Source organism: Erpetoichthys calabaricus, chromosome 9, assembly GCF_900747795.2.
Source record: "Erpetoichthys calabaricus chromosome 9, fErpCal1.3, whole genome shotgun sequence".
Taxonomy (NCBI): Eukaryota; Metazoa; Chordata; class Cladistia; order Polypteriformes; family Polypteridae; genus Erpetoichthys; species Erpetoichthys calabaricus.
Window position 1 is genome coordinate 185,652,755 of NC_041402.2, and position 21,114 is coordinate 185,673,868.

The 21,114-nt window shown below is 44.5% G+C and overlaps 1 protein-coding gene across 1 annotated transcript in view; it reads right to left on the minus strand.

Moving 5' to 3' along the window:
* The window catches only part of aif1l (allograft inflammatory factor 1-like), a 72,991-nt gene that overhangs the window by 47,617 nt on the left and 4,260 nt on the right, over positions 1–21,114 (minus strand). The window lies entirely within an intron of this gene.

Here is a 21,114-nt window from a genome sequence, read left to right on the forward strand (position 1 = left end):
TGATTGTGACAACCACAGTCCGCTTTTCTTGTAGCTACTGCTGCCTCTTGGCTGTTTTGAGCCTCTTTCTTGCTGTCACTTATTGCTGACCTTGAGGGTCAAGCCCACCCAACACCAACCCCCCAACCCAAAGGCCATGCAGCTCCAGCTCTCTTTCAGCTTGGCTGTTCCTTATTTGACTGCTCTCGGGAGATTTTAAGTAATTCAGATCATTTAGGTCTTTCAGCTCTTTCTCTTCGTGTGCATCAAAAATCAAACACAGAGAAGTTGGCCGACGCTCGCGACATGCTAGGAATGACTGCAATGTGCTGCTTTTGTAAAGGGGGGGGGATTCGGCCATGAAAGGAACGACATTGAACCAAACTAATGACTGATTGAACTGATGACTACTCACAAACTGCCTCTGACCCTCTAGTGCAGAGCACACCTGTCCGGACCCCCAACCCCGGCCCCAATCAGATGGCGCATCACAAACATCAGCACTACTTTTATGAATCCCATACCAAATGGCATATAACAGAGATATGAAATGCATTCTTCATTCCAACAGATGGTGCATCTCACACATCAGCACTGCTTTCATGAATACCATTCCAAATGGCATATAACAGAGAAATATGCATTGTATATTTCATTTCGTGACATGCTAGGAATGACTGCAATGTGTTGCTTTTGTAAAGAGGGAATTCAGCTATGAAAGGAATAACATTGAACCGAACCGATGACTGACTGAACTGATGACTGCTCACGAACTGCCTCTGACCCTCTGGTGCAGCGCATACCTGTCCGGACCCCCACCCCGGCCCCCAATGGACGGCGCATCACAAAACATCAGCACTGCTTTCATGAATCCCATTCCATATGGTATATAACAGAGAAATATGCATTGTATTCTTCATTTCTCAACACGCTAGGAATGACTGCAATGTACTGCTTTTGTAAAAGGGGGGGGGATTCGGCCATGAAAGGAACAACATTAAACCAAACCGATGACTGATTGAACTGATGACTACTCACAAACTGCCTCTGACCCTCTAGTTCAGAGCATACCTGTCCGGACCCCCACCACGGCCCCCTGGCCATGACTAGACTCCTGTTAGGACTCGGCCAGCTGATGTCCTGAGTCACAGAGCTCACACACTCAGCACAAGCCTCTCTAAATCCTGATTTATACTTAGCATGTTAAGCTTGCATGTGAACTGTGATGCTAAGCGTGTGCTGTCATCAACCAACATACAGTTATATCTGTGGGGGCTCATTGAGTCTGCACCTCAATATCCTCCTAATCAGTAGGTGGCAGTGTTTGTTCACTGTCCCATACCTAGCAATGTCACAGCCGAGGAACTGAATTGTTGAAATGATTGTTCAGTGAAAGATGGCTACGCTTGATGAGGGTCTGCTGATGGACTGTTCTGATGCTCTAAAACTCCAGAGATTTTTGGACTCTTCTTTATGAGTGTCTGTGTGCGTATTTGACAACTGATTCTTTTTCTTTATTGCTTTTTCGGTTGTGGCTGCAACAACGTAACAGCCTCCGGGTTCAAATCTGACTTAGGATATAATGTGCCAGAACTCCTGGTCCTGCTTCTATTGCCCTGGTGGTGCTCCTTTTGAAGTGGCATAAGAAAAACAAAAAATACCACGGCAAAGCGACTGTGGCAGGAGGTGTCTTAAATTTCCCCTAAATAGTGCATTATCCACACTGAGTTAAACATTTAACTCCTGCTCATGATCTACAGGTGTCACCCTCCATTGTACCCCCCCTGCTGGTAGTGACACTTGTCAGGCTAGAGTGACTGTAAGGGTGACACTTCTGCTATGGTTAAAATTAGGGCTGTGTGAGGGCTACCCAACTCAAATAATGACGACTGTCGAGTAAACTAAGTTACGTAAAAGTGGTACTCTCATCATTTGCGTGCAGGTCACATCTTTCTAGTCTAGTGTGGATTTCAGCAGGACCCAAACACGTGATGGCTATGAATTACAGGCAGAGGTAAATGTTTAACCCCACCCAGGTTTATGCACAGTTCATCCTGCAAGCTACGAGGACATTCTCAATTTTTGTAATGCATGTAGCAATAAAAAGCGTTGCAGTTTTCATTCCAACAAATGGTGTATCTCAAACATCAGAACTGCTTTTATGAATCCCATTCCAAATGGCATATAACCGAGAAATATGTATTGCATTCTTCATTTCAACAAATGGCGCAGCTCAAACATTAGCACTGTTTTTACCAATCCCATTCCAACTGGCATATAATAGAGAAATGTGTATTGCATTCTTCATTCCAACAGATGGTGCATCTCAAACATTAGTACTGTTTTTACCAATCCCATTCCAAATGGCATATAAGAGAGAAATGTGTATTGCATTCTTCAATCCAACAGATGGTGCATCTCAAACATCTGCACTGCTTTTATGAATCCCATACCAAATGGTATACAGTAATCCCTCCTCCATCGCGGGGGTTGCGTTCCAGAGCCACCCGCGAAGTAGGAAAATCCGCGAAGTAGAAACCATACGTTTATATGGTTATTTTTAGAATGTCATGCTTGGGTCACAGATTTGCGCAGAAACACAGGAGGTTGTAGAGAGACAGGAACGTTATTCAAACACTGCAAACAAACATTTGTCTCTTTTTCAAAAGTTTAAACTGTGCTCCATGACAAGACAGAGATGACAGTTCTGTCTCACAATTAAAAGAATGCAAACATATCTTCCTTTTCAAAGGAGTGCAAAGCAAGCAGTCAAAAAAAAAATCAATACGGCTTTTAAGTATGCGAAGCACCGCCGGTACAAAGCTGTTGAAGGCGGCAGCTCACACCCCCTCTGTCAGGAGCAGGAAGAGAGAGAGAGAGAGAGATAGAGAGAGAGATAGCGAGAGACAGATAAAAAAAATCAATACGTGCCCTTTGAGCTTTTAAGTATGCGAAGCTCCGTGCAGCCTGTCCTTCAGGAAGCAGCTGCACACAGCCCCCCTGCTCACACCCCCCTACGTCAGCGCAAGAGAGAGAGAGAGAGAGAGAGAGAGAGAGAGAGAGAAAGTTAGCTGGATAGCTTTTCAGCCATCTGCCAATAGCGTCCCTTGTATGAAATCAACTGGGCAAACCAACTGAGGAAGCATGTACCAGAAATTAAAAGACCTATTGTCCGCAGAAACCCGCGAAGCAGCGAAAAATCCGCGATATATATTTAAATATGCTTACATATAAAATCCGCGATGGAGTGAAGCCGCGAAAGGCGAAGCGCGATATAGCGAGGGATCACTGTATAACAGAGATATATATATAATGCATTCTTCATTCCAACAGATGGTGCATCTCAAGCAACAGCCCTGCTTTCATGAATCCCATTCCAAGTGGCATATAACAGAGAAATATGCATTGTATTTTTCATTCCAACAGATGGCTCATCACAAGCATCAGCACTGCTTTTATGAATCCCATTCCAAATGGCAGATAATGGAGAAATGTGTATTGCATTCTTCATTTCAACAAATGGCGCATCTCAAACATTAGCACTGTTTTTACCAATCCCATTCCAAATGGCATATAAGAGAGAAATGTGTATTGCATTATTCAATCCAACAGATGGTGCATCTCAAACATCAGCACTGCTTTTATAAATTCCATACCAAATGGCATATAACAGAGATATATGTAATGCATTCTTCATTCCAACAGATGGTGCATCTCAAGCAACAGCCCTGCTTTCATGAATCCCATTCCAAGTGGCATATAACAGAGAAATATGCATTGTATTTTTCATTCCAACAGATGGCTCATCACAAGCATCAGCACTGCTTTTATGAATCCCATTCCAAATGGCAGATAATGGAGAAATGTGTATTGCATTCTTCATTTCAACAAATGGCGCATCTCAAACATTAGCACTGTTTTTACCAATCCCATTCCAAATGGCATATAAGAGAGAAATGTGTATTGCATTATTCAATCCAACAGATGGTGCATCTCAAACATCAGCACTGCTTTTATAAATTCCATACCAAATGGCATATAACAGAGATATATGTAATGCATTCTTCATTCCAACAGATGGTGCATCTCAAGCAACAGCCCTGCTTTCATGAATCCCATTCCAAGTGGCATATAACAGAGAAATATGCATTGTATTTTTCATTCCAACAGATGGCTCATCACAAACATCAGCACTGCTTTTATGAGTCCCATTCCAAATGGCATATAATGGAGAAATGTGTATTGCATTACATATACAAATACTGCTTATAAGACAAATAATACATATGTAATTAACAAAAACAGCAATAAAAAACATTTATACCCATAAATATACAGCACCGAGCACCATAACAAGTTCATTTGTAAAATTCATGACTGAGGATTTGCTCTGGAGGCTCTATTTTGTTTTTTGTTTTTTTAGTGGGTTTCTATGACCACCATTTTCGTTTTTTTAATTATTTTTTTAATGGCTCCTAATCCTTTCTGTGCCCCTGTTTACTTGTAACAACATCTGCGCTGGCTTCTTCCTCTGCCTCATCTCCATTGAGACTTCCGCTTGCCACGTTCCCTGTTTCTACAAGCAAAGCTGAAGACATACTCAGCAATTTGGAAATTAGAGAGAGCAAAATGTGAAGGATTATAAATAAGCAGGTTCTGAACAACACTGACTGATGACCACTCTAAAAGGGGGTGATTTTATATGCAAATACTTGTCGCCCATCGTTTTCAGAATTAACAAAATACTGGATGAAGTCTGAAAGACTAGAAGCCAGAAACAGTCGTATGATAACTAAAAATAAAGAAGAACGGCCACTGCAGTGGGGACAGGTCAATCAGCCGCATGTGCATAATGGGCCAAAATAATCTGTGACATTGTGGAATGGGGACCACCAGGGTGGACCTGTCAGGCTGTTAACGCTGTGTGACAAGACCTTAGAGCTGACGTCACATTACACAACTTTCAGTCAAAGGGGATGTCAGACTTGTTGACTGCCGTTGCTGATCTCATCACGAGAAGATGCCAAACTGGTTATCACAGGGTGTGCCAAATTAGACGACTCTGTGATGAATTTCACATCTCTAAAGGATTGTGAGTTGCCCGCTTGTTTCTGACACCTGATACAGCGGGTTCAGCCGCGTTCTCATCTGTTTTGTTTTTTTGTTTTCTATTGTGTCCTGGTAACAAAGCTGGATTAAGACCCCAGACCCCCCCCCACCCACCCCTGCAGCCCCTGGGTGACTTCTAACAATGCAGCGTGCAGACACTGGCTCGTTTAGTGCAGCACAGTATTTGTCACTTTTGATTTTGGCGTTCAGATACTCAATTATTTCAACAAGTGGAGTCGGGATTGCGGGGTATGCGGACTTGCAGATGCTCGACCCTTTCATTGAGTGGGGTGGGGATGCAAGTCCCCCTTGGTAATTCTGACTTGTGGAGCGTAAGCATTTTATTGAGCGGGAAGGGATGAGGTTCCTCGTTGTCCCCATTGGTAAGTCCAATTCACAGACACTCGATCACTTCATTGAGCGGGGTGGGGATTGGGGGTCCCTTCCCTTAGTAATTCTGATTTGCAGACACTTAATCCTTTCATTGAGCAGGGTGGGGATGCAAGTCCCCCTTGGTAATTCTGAATCATGGAGCTCACAGGAGATTTTAAGTAATTCAGACTATTTAGGTCTTTCAGCTCTTTCTCTTCATGTGCATCAAAAATCAAACACAGAGAAGGCGGCCGACGCTCGCAACACGCTAGGAATGACCGCAATGTGCTGCTTTTGTAAAGGGGGGGGATTCAGCCATGAAAGGAATGACACTGAACCAAACTGATGACTGATTGAACTAGTGACTGCTCACAAACTGCCTCTGACCCTCTAGTGCAGAGCATACCTGTCCGGACCCCCAACCCTGGCCCCCATCGGATGGCGCATCACAAACATCAGCACTGCTTTTATGAATCCCATACCAAATGGCATATAACAGATATATGAAATGCATTCTTCATTCCAGCAGATGATGCATCTCAAACATCAGCACTGCTTTCATGAATCCCATCCCAAATGGCATATAACAGAGAAATATGCATTGTTTTGTTCATTTTGCGACACGCTAGGAATGACTGCAATGTGTTGCTTTTGTAAAGTGGGAATTTGGCCATGAAAGGAACGACATTGAACCGAACCAATGACTGACTGAACTGATGACTGCTCACAAACTGCCTCTGACCCTCTAGTGCAAAGCATACCTGTCTGGACCCCCACCCCTGCATCCATCGGTTGGCGCATCACAAACATCAGCACTGCTTTTATGAATCCCATACCAAATGGCACATAACAGATATGAGATGTATTCTTCATTCCAACAGATGGTGCATCTTAAGAATTACCAAGAGTCCCCCTTGGTAATTCTGAATCACGGAGCTCAATCATTTTATTAAACTGGTCCCCTTTGGTAATTCCAACTCTCAGGTGCTCGATCATTGAGCGCAGGGGGGGACTGGAGGGGTTTGGGAGCCCCCCCCTTGGTAATTCCAATTTGCAGACGCTCAACCCTTTCATTGAACCTTGGTCATTTCGACTCGTGGATGCTCACTCATTTCTTTCATTAATTCCCCCTTGGTCATTTCATCACGTGTATCATCATTTCAAAGGCCCCTTGTGGTCCCTAAATGCACACCCAGAATGCCCCAATGGTGAATAAAACACTGGATATCAGACAGACAAGCTCTCATCTGTCTTTCAGGTCCAAAAACCTCTCATTTCTTATTCTTTGTAGCTTCTTGAAGCCATATCCTTAGCAACGATATGTCATGTTATAGCAACAGAGTCACTCAGCCAATATGAAACAAATCTATATATATAAAAATGGAATGGGTGGGTCGTCGGGTGGGCCTTTTTTTCATTCCGTCGTTTTTTCGACGTTTTGAAAATGTAGAATGATTATTTGATTTTTTTGTTTTTATTTGATCGTGTCTATGTAGCCGCCGTCGTAATAAAGTATCGCTAAAATCGTCATTTATCGTAATTTATTTTTGACGTATAACGTCGCCGTCGTCGAGGTCAGTGATACCAGTGCAAAAAATCTGCTTACGGTTGAAAGACACGCCCTACTCACTGGACAGTTAAAAACACCAATCAAACTAACGATGACATCAAGTATTACCCAATCAAAAGTAGGAAAGAAGGCATCTTCATAAAATGCGTGTGGGATGATTTGCATGAGACGCTGCTTTAAAAAAAAAATGATACAAAAAATACGGGATAAATCCCGTCCAGTATTGATTCAAAACGGGACGCGCAATTTCATTCTCAAACGCGGCACGATTCCGTATTTTAAAGGACGGGTGGCAACCCTACAGTGCCAGGTAACCACCCATACAATCAGATTGTGATTCAGACTAGGAATGCAATGAATGTAATTACCCCGATCTACATACAAGGCGAAAGTCTTGCAACATTCAAAGATGATGGTTTGGGATAAGTACACCATACAACATAAAAGAGCTTATGAAGCCTTGAACCGAAAAAAGCAACATCTCAGAGATCGTAAAAAAAAAAATAGGAGCTAATGTCGTTTTACTCGCTGTAGATTTTAGTCAAACATTACCAGTTATTTCACGAGGGAGACCAGCAGATCAACTCAACGCGTGTTTAAAATCCATGCATCTCCCACGCTCGGTTATATCTCGCGTGTTCTCGGGTAGGTGCACCAAAAAATGTATACATTTAAGCATGTAATGGGCAAACAAAAAATGAGGTATACCCGAAGGCACAGCAGTAGTACTTAATGTAACTTTACTTCTTAAATGTTAATGTTTTACTGTTTAATAATTTATACGCTTCTTATATGTTGTTCAAATTCTTTTATCAAAATACCAGTGACAGCGCAATGCACGATAACATCGAGTGAATACACCATACGCATCCGCCCACGGCCGCCCTGGTGTGCGCAGATACGACTTGATTGTACAATAAAATAAAATAAAGATAAAAAGACTAAAACAATCATCACCCATAAAGCGGATAGTAGACGTGACGTAGTATATGTGTACCACATTTCAAGTGTATAGGTGCAACGGTTTGCGAGCTACAGGTCATTTAAAATCCTGGACAGACACACAAATTGCCACGGTAGCAAATTACAGAAGAAGATTTTACTGTTTAATAATTTATATTTATATGAAACGAGCTGTATATACCCGGCGTTGCCCGGGGCAGAAGTAACGTAATCGGTCAAACACTTACATATATACCAAAGTAAACCTAATCGGTCAAACAGTTACATATATAAAAAAACCGAACCTAATCGGACAAACAGCTTCATATATACAGAAGCGAACCTAATTGGTCAAACAGTTATGCATGTGCAGAATAATTTTACAAAGATTATGCGTGTTAACAATCATTAAAAAGAAAAGATTGAGGAACTCTTCTTCTATATGTGATGAAGCTGGATGAAGCTGACTTGATGAAGACGTAGGTGGCATAGATTGGTTTTTCTAAAACAGAAGAAAAAGATGAGTATCTATTATTATTTTAAATTAGAATGAAAATGAGAACCTTGATTAGAGATAGATTATCCGTATTAAAATATGTGCATGAATAAACTTTTGCTAACTCTCTAGCAAAAGTTTATTCATACAAATTGGCATGGGATGGCTTTGTGAAAAAGTAAAAATTAGATAAAAATAAATTGAGAATGCGTACTTCGATTTGACTGAGATTATCTGTAATGATGAAAAAAAAGTTTAGTATGTTTTTTTTTCCATACGGGAAGGATGTAAAACCTTACATAGGCACCCTTCAGCCCGCACTGAAGGGTAGTGTCAGATTCTTACTGACTAAAAAACACCCTTTTTATTCCACAGCTACCCCAAAAACCACTATTAGGCATTACTTTGGGGTGGCAGTAGTTTAGTTATGAAACAGCTGGGTCCTGAAAAAAATCTGTCTTATTAGTGGCTTCATCACATATAGAAGAACAGTTCCTCAATCTTTTCTTTTTAATGATTGTTAACACGCATAATGTTTGTAAAATCATTGTGCACATGCATAACTGTTTGTCCGATTAGGTTCGCTTCTGTATATATGAAGCTGTTTGTCCGATTAGGTTTACTTTGGTATATATGTAAGTGTTTGACCGATTACGTTACTTCTGCCCCGGGCAACGCCGGGTATATACAGCTCGTTAAATCTAAAGAAGGTTAACATATAGTCCTACAATGTAACGTAACAACACCAGGTATAACATCACGTTGCATTAGCCAGGGATGTGCCACCCATAGTATGAGCCGGCATTCCATCATTCAAATGAACAGCTTCAGCGCCAGCTGCAGGGGAGCTCATAACAACAGCAAGAATGAAAAAGTCACATATCTGTACGTAGACAACGTCTTTGCATCCTATGAACAATTACACTCCAAATATAACTTTCCAGCAACATATTTCTTTCACTACCTTTAAATTAGAAACTTTGTTAAACAGAACCTGCCCAATTTTCCTCACCTCCCACCTACCTTGAGTCTTGAGGACTCAGACAGCATTTCTGTAATACCATATTTACCTGTGTACCACGCGCACATTTTTTCCCCGAAAATTAGCATTAGAAAATCAGGTGCGCGTCATACATGAGGAATTTTTTTTCTGTCATGTTTACTTCTTCTGCTTGGGCTCTCTCGCTCGCTCTCTCACTTGTTCACTCACGTGCGCTCTCTCTCTCTCTTGCTCGTTCACTCGCACTTTCTCTCTCTCTCTCTCTCTTGCTCGTTCATTCACACGTGCGCGCTTGCTCTCTCTCTCTCTCTCTTTCTCTCTCTCTTGCTCGTTCGCTCGCGCGCGCTCTCTCTCTCTCTCTCTCTTGCTCGTTCGCTCGCTCTCTCTCTCTCGCTCGTTCGCTCGCGCTCTCTCTCTCTCTCTCTTGCTCGTTCATTCACATGCGCGCGCTTGCTCTCTCTCTCTCTCTCTCTCTCTCTTGCTCATTCGCTTACTCTCTTTCTCTCTCTCTTGCTCGTTCGCTCGCGCGCGCACTCTCTCTCTCTCTCTCTTGCTCATTCGCTCGCACTTTCTCTCTCTCTCTCTCTTGCTCGTTCATTCACATGCGCGCGTTTGCTCTCTCTCTCTCTCTCTCTCTCTCTTGCTCATTCGCTTACTCTCTTTCTCTCTCTCTTGCTCGTTCGCTCGCGCGCGCGCTCTCTCTCTCTCTCTCTTGCTCATTCTCTTACTCTCTTTCTCTCTCTCTTGCTCGTTCGCTCGCGCGCGCGCTCTCTCTCTCTCTCTCTTGCTCATTCGCTCGCACTTTCTCTCTCTCTCTCTTGCTCGTTCGCTCGCGCGCGCTCTCTCTCTCTCTCTTGCTCGTTCGCTCGCGCTCTCTCTCTCTCGCTCGTTCGCTCACGCGCGCTCTCTCTCTCTCGCTCGTTCGCTCACGCGCGCGCTCTCTCTCTCTCGCTCGTTCGCTCATGCGCGCTCTCTCTCTCTCTTGCTCGTTCGCTCGCGCTCTCTCTCTCTATCTCTTGCTCGTTCGCTCACGCTCTCTCTCTCTCTCTCTCGCTTGTTCGCTCGCGCTCTCTCTCTCTCTCTCTCGCTTGTTCGCTCGCGCTCTCTCTCTCTCTCTCTCTCTCGCTTGTTCGCTCGCGCTCTCTCTCTCTCTCTCTCTCTCGCTCGTTCGCTCACGCGCGCGCTCTCTCTCTCTCTCTCTCTCTCTCTCTCTCTCTCTCTCTCTCTCTCTCTCACTCGTTTGCTCACGCGCGCTCTCTCTCTCTCTCTCTCTCTCTTGCTCGTTTGCTCACGTGCGCTCTTTCCCTCTCTTGCTCGCTCACTCTTTCGTCATGCAACAAAGACAGAAGGGCATTTCGCGGAAAACGTGCCCTAAACTCGTCCTATACAATCACAACCCGCGTTGTACACGGAGAAAATTTTTTCATGATTTTCTTTTGTAAAAATTAGGGTGCACGTCTTACACGAGGGGGAGTAAATACGGTATATAAAAACATTTAACAGTCCCTCGCTTTCAAAGATGGGAAAAGGATCTCTCACTCAACAACTCAGAAAAGGAGTGGAAGGTAGCAATGCACAGAATTCACTCGAGCTCCATATGCACAAAGCATACAATTATTCAACTTAAAATTATCTATCGAGCACATCTGTCTCGTTTAAAATTGTCCAGAATATTTCCAAGGCGAGATCCAACCTGCGAACGTTGCAATCGAGCTCCAGCCTCACTGGGCCACATGTTTTGGGCCTGCGCCAAATTAACAACATTTTGGACCAAAATCTTTAAATGCCTTTCAGAAAGCCTGGGAGTCACAATCCCCCCTAATCCACTAACCGCTGTGTGTGGTGGGCTCACTGAGGGGCTAAAAGTGGAGAAGGACAAACAAACTGTAATGGCCCTTACTTCACTATTAACAACTGGAAGAAAATCAGCCCACCTCTGTTATGTCAGTGGGTAACTGATGTTAATACAGGGTGGCGCAAGAAAAAACGGAACCATTGGGGTCAGCAGCCCCAACTGTGGATTAGTAAGGAAGCTGTGAGCCAGTGGGTACAGACGTGTGTGAAAGAGATCTGGATGTTGTATTCTCTGTAACAGAGGATTGGAATAATTCATGAGTGACGAAGCATGGTCCCATCTGTCAGGACTTGGAAATTCGCAGAGCACCAGATATTGGTCAGTAGACAATCCCCATGGAATTCATGAAAAGCCCCTTCACGATGAAAAAATCTGCTACACGGATCCTGGGTCCCATATTTTTTGAGACAACAGTCAACACTGCAGTGTATATGGGAATCTTCGAGGAAATTTGCACACAATTGACCCCCGAAAAACACGAGTACGGCGTCTTTCAACAGGATGGAGCGACATGTCACACTTCTCGCGAGTCACTTTCTTGAATTCACAACGTCTTCACAGAGGAACGAACTGTCACCAAAGGTTTGTGGCCACCAAGATCACCGGACCTATCCACTTGCAACTTTTACTTGTGGGGCAGTCTGAAGGGAAACGTGTACGTCAATAATCCAAAGACAGCAGAGGAACTGAAGGACAATATCTGGAGTGAAATTGGAAAAATTGAAGCGCGTCTATGACAATATGGTGCGGCGTGCAGAAAAGTGTGTTGACGCACAAGGAAATCATTTCCAGCACCTTCTCTAACCAGTAAGTACTGATCTTTGTATTGCACATCTTTCGTTTTGTGAACGGGCTAAGAAACGTACGTTGACGTTGGAGTCGGAGATGGTTTGGTTGTTCATGCGCCACCCTGTATAATATTTGAAACTGGTAAAAATCAAATTCTCACTTAGAGGTTCTGTGCAAAACTTTTTCTGAACCTGGCAGGATCTCATCGATAACATTTTAGAATCTTCTTCTTTCGGCTGCTCCTGTTAGGGGTCAACACAGCGGATCATCCTCTTCCATATCTTTTTGTCCTTGTCATCTTGTTCTGTTACACCCATCACCTTCGTGTCCCCTCTCAGCACATCCATAAACCTTCTCTTAGGCCTTCCTCTTTTCCTCTTCCCTGTCAGCTCTATCCTTAGTACCCTTCTCTCATTATACCCCTCATCTCTCCTCTGTACATATCCAAACCAACACAATCTCGCCTCTCTGACTTTGTCTCCCAACTTGAGCTGACCCCCTAATGTCCTCATTCCTAATCCTGTCCATCCTCGTCACACTCAATGCAAATATTAACATCTTTAACTCTGCCACCTCCAGGAGTTGTTTCATTTAAAATTCATTGTGATAATGTACAGAACCAAAATTAGAAAAAAGTTGTCTCTGTCCAAATATTTATGGACCTAACTGTATTTACCATAAAATCGTTCATTTCCTCACTGCTATGATTAAAGTGCAGTGTTTTGCAGTTAAAATGCTGCATCGCTTAACCTGATATCACACTGCAAAGTTTTCTTTCTACCCTCAAAGATGGAGGACAAATTGTTGCATCACAGCCACACCTGCACCCCAATGGCTTTTTTGCACGTCCTGATTCCATTGTGTACAATCTGACAGACAGACCATTGTCTGCTGAATGAGAGGGGGGGGTCTCAAATTTCAAATGCCACTTTCTATGTTTTCCACTTTCTGTAATTCAATTTTTTGATACATGGGCAAACACAAAAACTTCATATAAAGAAAAAGGTTTTATTCTTCACAAAAACTGCTCTGTCACACAGTGAAGCTCCGTAGAGCACAATGGCAAAAAATGGAGTTATCTAAATCATAAGGCAACCCAAGGCGAACACGGGTCCTGGCACAGAATCACAAGGTGAAGTCAAAAAAACAGCACACAGAGGTCAGAGAAATCAAAAAGCACAGAAAAAAAAAACACAGGGACTCACCAAACTTTCCTAGCGCATTCAGAATGAACCACCAGAAACTATGAGAGACCCTCCAATTTATAGGTCAGTGCCTGGCAGTGATTGGCAGATGGCTGGGGGGCCACCTACAACACCCATGGAACATAGCTGAGCACAAGCAATGGCAAAATTGATTGCTGAAGGCCTGTGTGTTGGAGCTGGGGGGTCCTCTACAGTGCATCTTCAACCTGAGCCTGGAACAGAGGAGAGTCCCGAGGCTTTGGAAAACATCTTGTATCACCCCAGTCCCAAAGGTATCACGTCCTAGTGAGCTGAACGACTTCTGGCCTGTCGTTCTGATGTCACATGTGATGAAGACCATGGTGCAGCTGCTGCTTCACCACCTGAGGCCACAGGTCCGCCACGCCCTCGACCCTCTGCAGTTCGCATACCAGGAGAAGGTGGGAGCGGAGGATGCCATCATCTACATGCTACACCGATCCCTCTCTCACTTGGACAGAGGCAGTGGTGCTGTAAGAATTATGTTTCTAGACTTGTCTAGCGCCTTCAACAACATCCAACCTCTGCTCCTTAGGGACAAGCTGACAGAGATGGGAGTAGATTCATACCTGGTGGCATGGATCATGAACTATCTTACAGACAGGCCTCAGTATGTGCGTCTCGGGAACTGCAGGTGTGACATTGTGGTCAGCAACACAGGAGCGCCACAGGGGACTGTACTTTCTCCGGTCCTGTTCAGCCTATATACATCGGACTTCCAATACAACTCAGAGTCCTGCCACATGCAAAAGTTCACTGACGACACTGCTATCGTGGGCTGTATCAGGAGTGGGCTGGAGGAGGAGTATAGGAACCTAATCAAGGACTTTGTTAAATGGTGTGACTCAAACTACCTACACCTGAACACCAGCAAAACCAAGGAGCTGGTGGTGGATTTTAGGAGGCCCAGACCCCTCATGGACCCCGTGATCATCAGAGGTGACTGTGTGCAGAGGGTGCAGACCTATAAATACCTGGGAGTGCAGCTGGATGATAAATTAGACTGGACTGCCAATACTGATGATCTGTGCAAGAAAGGACAGAGCCGACTAAACTTCCTTAGAAGGCTGGCGTCCTTCAACATCTGCAATAAGATGCTACAGATGTTCTATCAGACGGTTGTGGCAAGTGCCTTCTTCTATGCGGTGGTGTGCTGGGGAGGCAGCATAAAGAAGAGGGACGCCTCACGCCTGGACAAACTGGTGAGGAAGGCAGGCTCTATTGTAGGCACGGAGCTGGACAGTTTGACATCCGTTGCAGAGTGACGGGCGCTGAGCAGACTCCTGTCAATCATGGAGAATCCACTGCATCCACTGAACAGGATCATCTCCAGACAGAGGAGCAGCTTCAGCGACAGACTGCTGTCACCATCCTGCTCCACTGACAGACTGAGGAGATCGCTCCTCCATCACACTATGCGACTCTTCAATTCCACCCGGGGGGGTAAACGTTAACATTATATAAAGTTATTGTCTGTCTGTATACCTGCATTGTTATCACTCTTTAATTTAATATTGTTCTTTATCAGTATGCTGCTGCTGGAGTATGGGAATTTCCCCTTGGAATTAATAAAATATCTATCTATCTATCTATCTATCTATCTAAAATGACACAAATAAACTTAATACGTACAAAAGAACCAAAACCAAACAGAGACGACATACAATGTGAATTTGAACCCCCGTCAGGTGGAGGACCTCTGACTGAGCCATGACAGTAGCAGAAAATGAATAAAAAATGAAGCTGAGTTCAAAGAGAAACTGTTACTCCACAAGGAAGGGCTGATCTCCTGCTCCTGAGCCTTCTCAGCCGACGGAAATACCCAGAGGGTGGAGTCAGGATCGATGACATCAGAGTGGCCCCGCCTCCTGTGGCCCCACCCACAAAGATCATGGGCCAGCAGAGAATTTGAAGAGACAGAATATAATTCAGGAATTACAATAAAGAATGAAAGTAATAGAAACAACAAGGACATAATTAGACTAAAACAACAATAAAACATATTTTTGAGCCAATGTCGAACAATCGATGAGCAGAAAATGACCAACTATGTTGAGCTGAATGGCTTTTACTCTTCAGAGCTGATCTTCCATTCTTTCACTACCATGTTACTTAACTGAATTTGCTCACTCACAGTGTGATGAAGAAGGACAAAGAGGACCACCTGCAAGAAGTCAGTAATGGGAAGTACAGCTCATGTCACAGCACCTCTGAGAGACCCCTGGCATTCAGGAAGGCACTTTATTATTTTTGACTGGTACTGCAGTACCTGCCCATTTAGTGACATTATGGACAAAGCCTGCCATTGGAGTTTTGAGGTCCTCAGTGGAGGGGTCTTCTCTTAAAGCCTCCTCTCATGTCCTCCATGTGCTCAAGAAAAACGTTTTCTGCACAAAATTCACTCCGAGTTCAAGTGGTCCCTCGTGAGTAAAACTAATATATTGGCAACTTTACTCTTTACATTCCAGTAACTGATGAAAGGCATACAGCAAAAGTCTCTCTTGGGGCGAGACAAAACAATGAATCACTCTCATTGGAGGGGGGAGAACAACAGTTCGAGAGAACAGCTGCATACACACACACACACACTGTGACATTGGCTGAAGTCATTTGTTGAGACCTTGTGTGACCCTGAGCCAGCTGACAACCTCCTGTTGTCCTTCGGAAGACAAAGAACAAGTGTATGAGGGGGCTACAGGGTGGGAAACCAGCAGGCTCCCAGTGCCAACGTCAGCTCAGCCACACAAGCCATGTGCCATACTGAGCTGACGTGTCTGTCCGAGTACGAAGACTCCAGAAGTCAAATGATATAAAACCAGTAGACCCCCAGGATGAATCCCGACTCTGTCTCCCTATGTGAGATTTACGTTTACATTTATTTGTTTAGCAGACTTACGAAAGAGGTCAGCGTAATCAAGTAAACATCAGGCTGGAGGGCACTTTGGGAACAAGTGTGACAGGACAGGTCAGGTCAGGTTGGGGGGCATGCACTGGTACAGCGGGTAGCCGCACTCATTGGCAACCGCCACCCCCCCCACCAAGTAGGCAGACATACAGTCCAGTCCCACCTTCCGGAAATGACCCTCTATCTGCCGTAGCCAGGTAATATGTGGGCATCCCCCCTGGCCTGGTCCATCCACTCGGGTCCTCAACAATGAGGGTCCTGTGAGCCAGATCACCCTCGGAGGAACCGCGCCACGTTGCTGTAGTGACCTAATTGACACTCCCTCACTATGCAGGTCATGTGCCTCATTCGGGACTCCATGAGCAACACAAAGTCACACCAGCGGCACCCAAGGATTCTCTGAAGAGACGACAAAGGAGTCGTCTTCATCTCAGGCCACTGGATAGCGGCCATGTCTCACAAACAGGAAGCACCAGGACTCTAAAGACTTGGAGCTTCGTCCTTTTGCGGATATCAGGAGCGCCACACACCCCTTTCCAGTGACCTCATGACCCCCCATGCTCTCCCAGTCCATTTACTGACTTCATAAGAAGAGTCACCAGAGTCATCATAAGTAAACCTCTCGAGGAGGTCAACACTCTCTCCGCAGACAGACACACTGCTGATGGCCGTGCCCAAGAGGTCATTAAAGGCCTGCATGTTGGTTTTTATCAGGACCCTCGCAAGCCCAGACACTCAGACCCCTTACTCAGTCTCTCGAGAGCCCCCATCAGAACCTCCACTGAAGATCACAGCATCGTCGACAAAGTCAAGATCACTGAATCTCTCTTTGCCAACAGATGCCCCATAGTTGCTTGACCCCACAACTTTGCCCAACACCCAGTTCATACAAGCATTGAACAGAATAGGAGCAGAACAGACCCTTGACGGACCCCAGAATCAACTGGGAAAAACACAGAGGGTCTGCCTCCACTCTGCACAGCACTCACAGTACCAGTGTATAGGCCAGCCATGATATCCAGCATCTTTGAGGGGATCCCACAAAATCTCAGGATGTCTCACAGGGTTGGGGTACACAATTGAGCTCTGAGCCATACAGAACACCAGACTGCTTCATCACGCCTTCATTACAAAGCCATTGATTAGACAGAAATGCACTGAATAAGGGGGTTTCAAATGCTGCTTAAACACACTGAGGAAGTGGGCAGCTTCTTCCAACCAGCTTGGAGCTACACATGGAATGTCACGCAAAGGTGGCATCACCAGACTCCATTCATCAGCACACCTAAGTAGGCGAGATGGCGCAGAGGACCTCCAACGTGTCTACTCTGTAGGATGTGAACTTCATATGTCGTGCCAACAGGTGTTGGTCAAGTGACCTGAGAGTCACAGTAGTCCAGACATGACAAGACCAAAGCCTGGACCAGGAGTGGTCCTGCATACTCCGTAACAGAGAGTCTCGTCTTGGGAATATCGTGCAGAGTGAAACGTCAAGGCCAAGAGACCATAGCAACATGGTCTGGTCATCGATCACCACCCCAAGGTTGCATAAAGACATGACAGGTGTTAATGACAGTGGGCCAAGCTCAGCAGAGATGAGGTGCTGAATGGATGAATGAGATGGGATAAGAAGAAGGTCCATCTTTGTCAGATTGGAGATGGTGCTTTGTCATCCAATTTGCAACATTAGTGAGACCATCAGAGATTCCAGCTCAGACCATGTGGTCCTCTGGAGGGAATGACAAGTGTAGCTGCAAATCATCAGCACGGCACTAGTAGAATGACCCATGGGACATGATGATAGGGCCAAGTGAGGAAGTGTGTAGAGAGAAGAGGAGCGGACCCAGTGCTAACCTTTGGGGCACCCCCTGTTCTTGCCTGTTGACCCCTTGACATCTCTCCTCACCAGAACACACGGCAGGACCTCCCCAAGAGGTAGGACTCAAAATAAGATCAGAGAGGGTGACAATGCCTCAGCATTGCCTCCTAGAGGTGGGAGGGTGACTGGAACAAAACCAGAAGGCCAACTCCATCACAAGATCTGACTGACCCTTGGTGATGTCCACCCAAAGAGACCCAGTCAGTAGAAGAAGGTTAGAATCCAGCGCCAAGCTAAGTCACCCCAGCACCTCTGTCCCTCAGGGGAGGACTGCATTTTTTTTTAAAAAAAGGTGGGAGAACGGTAGGCTCTCATATTGCAACCCACTGCAGTCTCCCTGGGGACACTAGGACAAGTCACCCTAGTGCCATGGTCTCTCATTGGCTGCTCCAGAACTCAGAAGGTGTATAAAAGCAGAAGGTCCTCAGTTCCAGCCCTACCACATGCTGAGTGCTATTGACCCACTGAAGACTGTGCAGCCCACCCAACTGAAGATGGCTAAAAAAAAAATCAGGGGGGCTCCTAGTGACGGGTCCAGCAAAGCAAATGACTCAGAGTGCATCCTTGAATGAGGTATTATGGTCCAGTTGAGCAGGGTGATGTTACTGGTAGTGCCAGACCACTGGCTATGTAACACAAGACCAGGACCCTCAGTGGGCCATTGTGCCAATCTAAGCACAACCAGCACTCTTAAAAATAAAGGTGCCAGAGTGGTTCTTGAGAACAGTGCCAACTGCTCCAAGTGCCTAATGTATGCACTGATTTTAAAAATTGTCAGAAATATTTTCATTGTAAAAGCTTCCGATATCTCAGAACAATGCAATTTGCACTGCTTTGCCACACAGTGAGGGTCCGACCATCAAAACGGCGCATGCACATTTCGAAGCTGCAGATCAGTAGCAGATATTGGCATTCATTTCCCTGATTTTTTCACATATCGTATTGGCGCAGTGGCTTCGTAATAAGGAGACCCAGGGTGACGTCACATATCTGTGAGGAGTTTGCATGATTCTCTGTGGTCACATTGGGTGCTCTGCTTTCCTCCCGCAGTCCAAAGACATGCATGTCAGGTGAACTGGCGATGGACTGGCACCCTCAGAGCCGTCTTAACATATGGGCACTGGCTGGGAGCCCCAGGAGCATGGGGGGAGGGGGCCCACAATGTTTATGTTGCCCATGTATGTTTCTATTTTGCCCCCAGCACACTACTTTGCCCGGGGGACCTATGATGCTGGTAAGATGGCCCTGGGCACCTTTTCCTACCTCATCCAAGTACTGGCTGGGCCTGAACATGCTTGGCATCCTGGTGTTGTTCCTGCTTGATGTGCCTGATGACTGCTGGAATTGGCTGCAGCTGCCCACTGACCATGCTCAGGAAAAGCGGGTTAAGAATTTGGATGGATGGTATTGTGGACATGTTGAGCTTGTGCACAGGCCTTCCCGCTTTCCTTTGAAGGCGCTGTATCATGCAACGAATGAGCAGTCTGTTTATTTTAGCGAGTGCCTGAAGTGGAAACAAAAAAGTGCCAGCACCCTCTGGTTTTATCATTAGTGCAATTGGAGTTTTGACCACCATGATATTCGTACATTAGATTAGAGAGAGTGGTCAGTGTGAAGGAGGCCGGAATGCAATTGTCTACTGCTGGTAAACAATGGAGCTGGGCCACCGTAACTTCACTGGGATCTAACAGCCTGTCAGAGCCACAGGAATCCACGCTGAAGTGACGTGTTGAGTGTCCCTGATTGCTATGGAGGAATATGTCCAGCAATCCATCTTAATAAAAGGACAAGTGTCTGTATGTCTGTCTCATTACTATGTCTCTGTTATCTAACAGATGGTGCATCACAAACATTAGCACTGCTATTATGAATCCCACTCCAAACGGCACATACCACAGTCATAGAAACTGGACAGACATACAGCGCTGCAGATATTAACATCCAACAGAGAGTAACTCATCCGTTTTAATAACAGGACAAATGTCTGTGTATCTGTATGTCTGTCCAGTTACTGTGTCTCTGTTATATGCCATTTGGTATGGGATTTGTAAAAGCAGGGCTAATGTTTGTGACACACCATCCGTTGGAATGACAAAGGCAATGCATTTTATTACTACAAATGTTTGTGAAGCAACATTCATTGGAATGACAAATGCAATGCATCCTGTTACAACAAATGTTTGTGATGTGCCACCTGATGGAATAAATTTGAATGATAAATGTGATGCATTTTATCACTATAAATGTTTGTGATGTATCATATGTTGGAAATATGCATGAAATGTATTTTATCACCACAGATGTTTGAGATCTGCCATCTGTTGGAATGACAAATGCAATGCATTTTATCACTACAGATGTTTGTGGCGCACTATCTGTTGGAAAAATAAATGCAATGTGTTTTATCGTTACAAATTTTTGTGATGCACCATCTGTTGGAATGACAAAGTCAATGCATTTTATTACTCTAAATGTTTGTGATGCACCATTTGTTGAAATGAGAAATGCAATGCATTCTGTTACAACAAAGTTCGTGATGTGCTACCTGTTGGAATAAATTTGAATGACAAATGTGATGCATTTTACCACTTTTTACCACTATAAATGTTCGTGATGCATCATATATGTTGGAATGATGCATGAAATGTATTTGATCACCTTAGATGTTTGAGATGTGCCATCTGTTGGAATGACATATGCAATGCATTTTATCACTACAAATGTTTGTAATGTGCCATCCGTTGGCATGAGAAAGGCAATGTATTTTATTACTACATGCATTACAAGATACATTGCAATAGATGGTGGACTGCAAATGTTAACGCCGAGGTCTATGTTGATTATTTAGATTTCAACCCATCTTAAATAGCTAACAGAGCTAGTAATTAATAAATAAAAAATATGCAAATAAATACAATGAAATAAGATAATAAATAAATAACAAAATTAAATGTGAGTGTAAATAATTAAATGTGTTACGAGATATAGTTTTGTC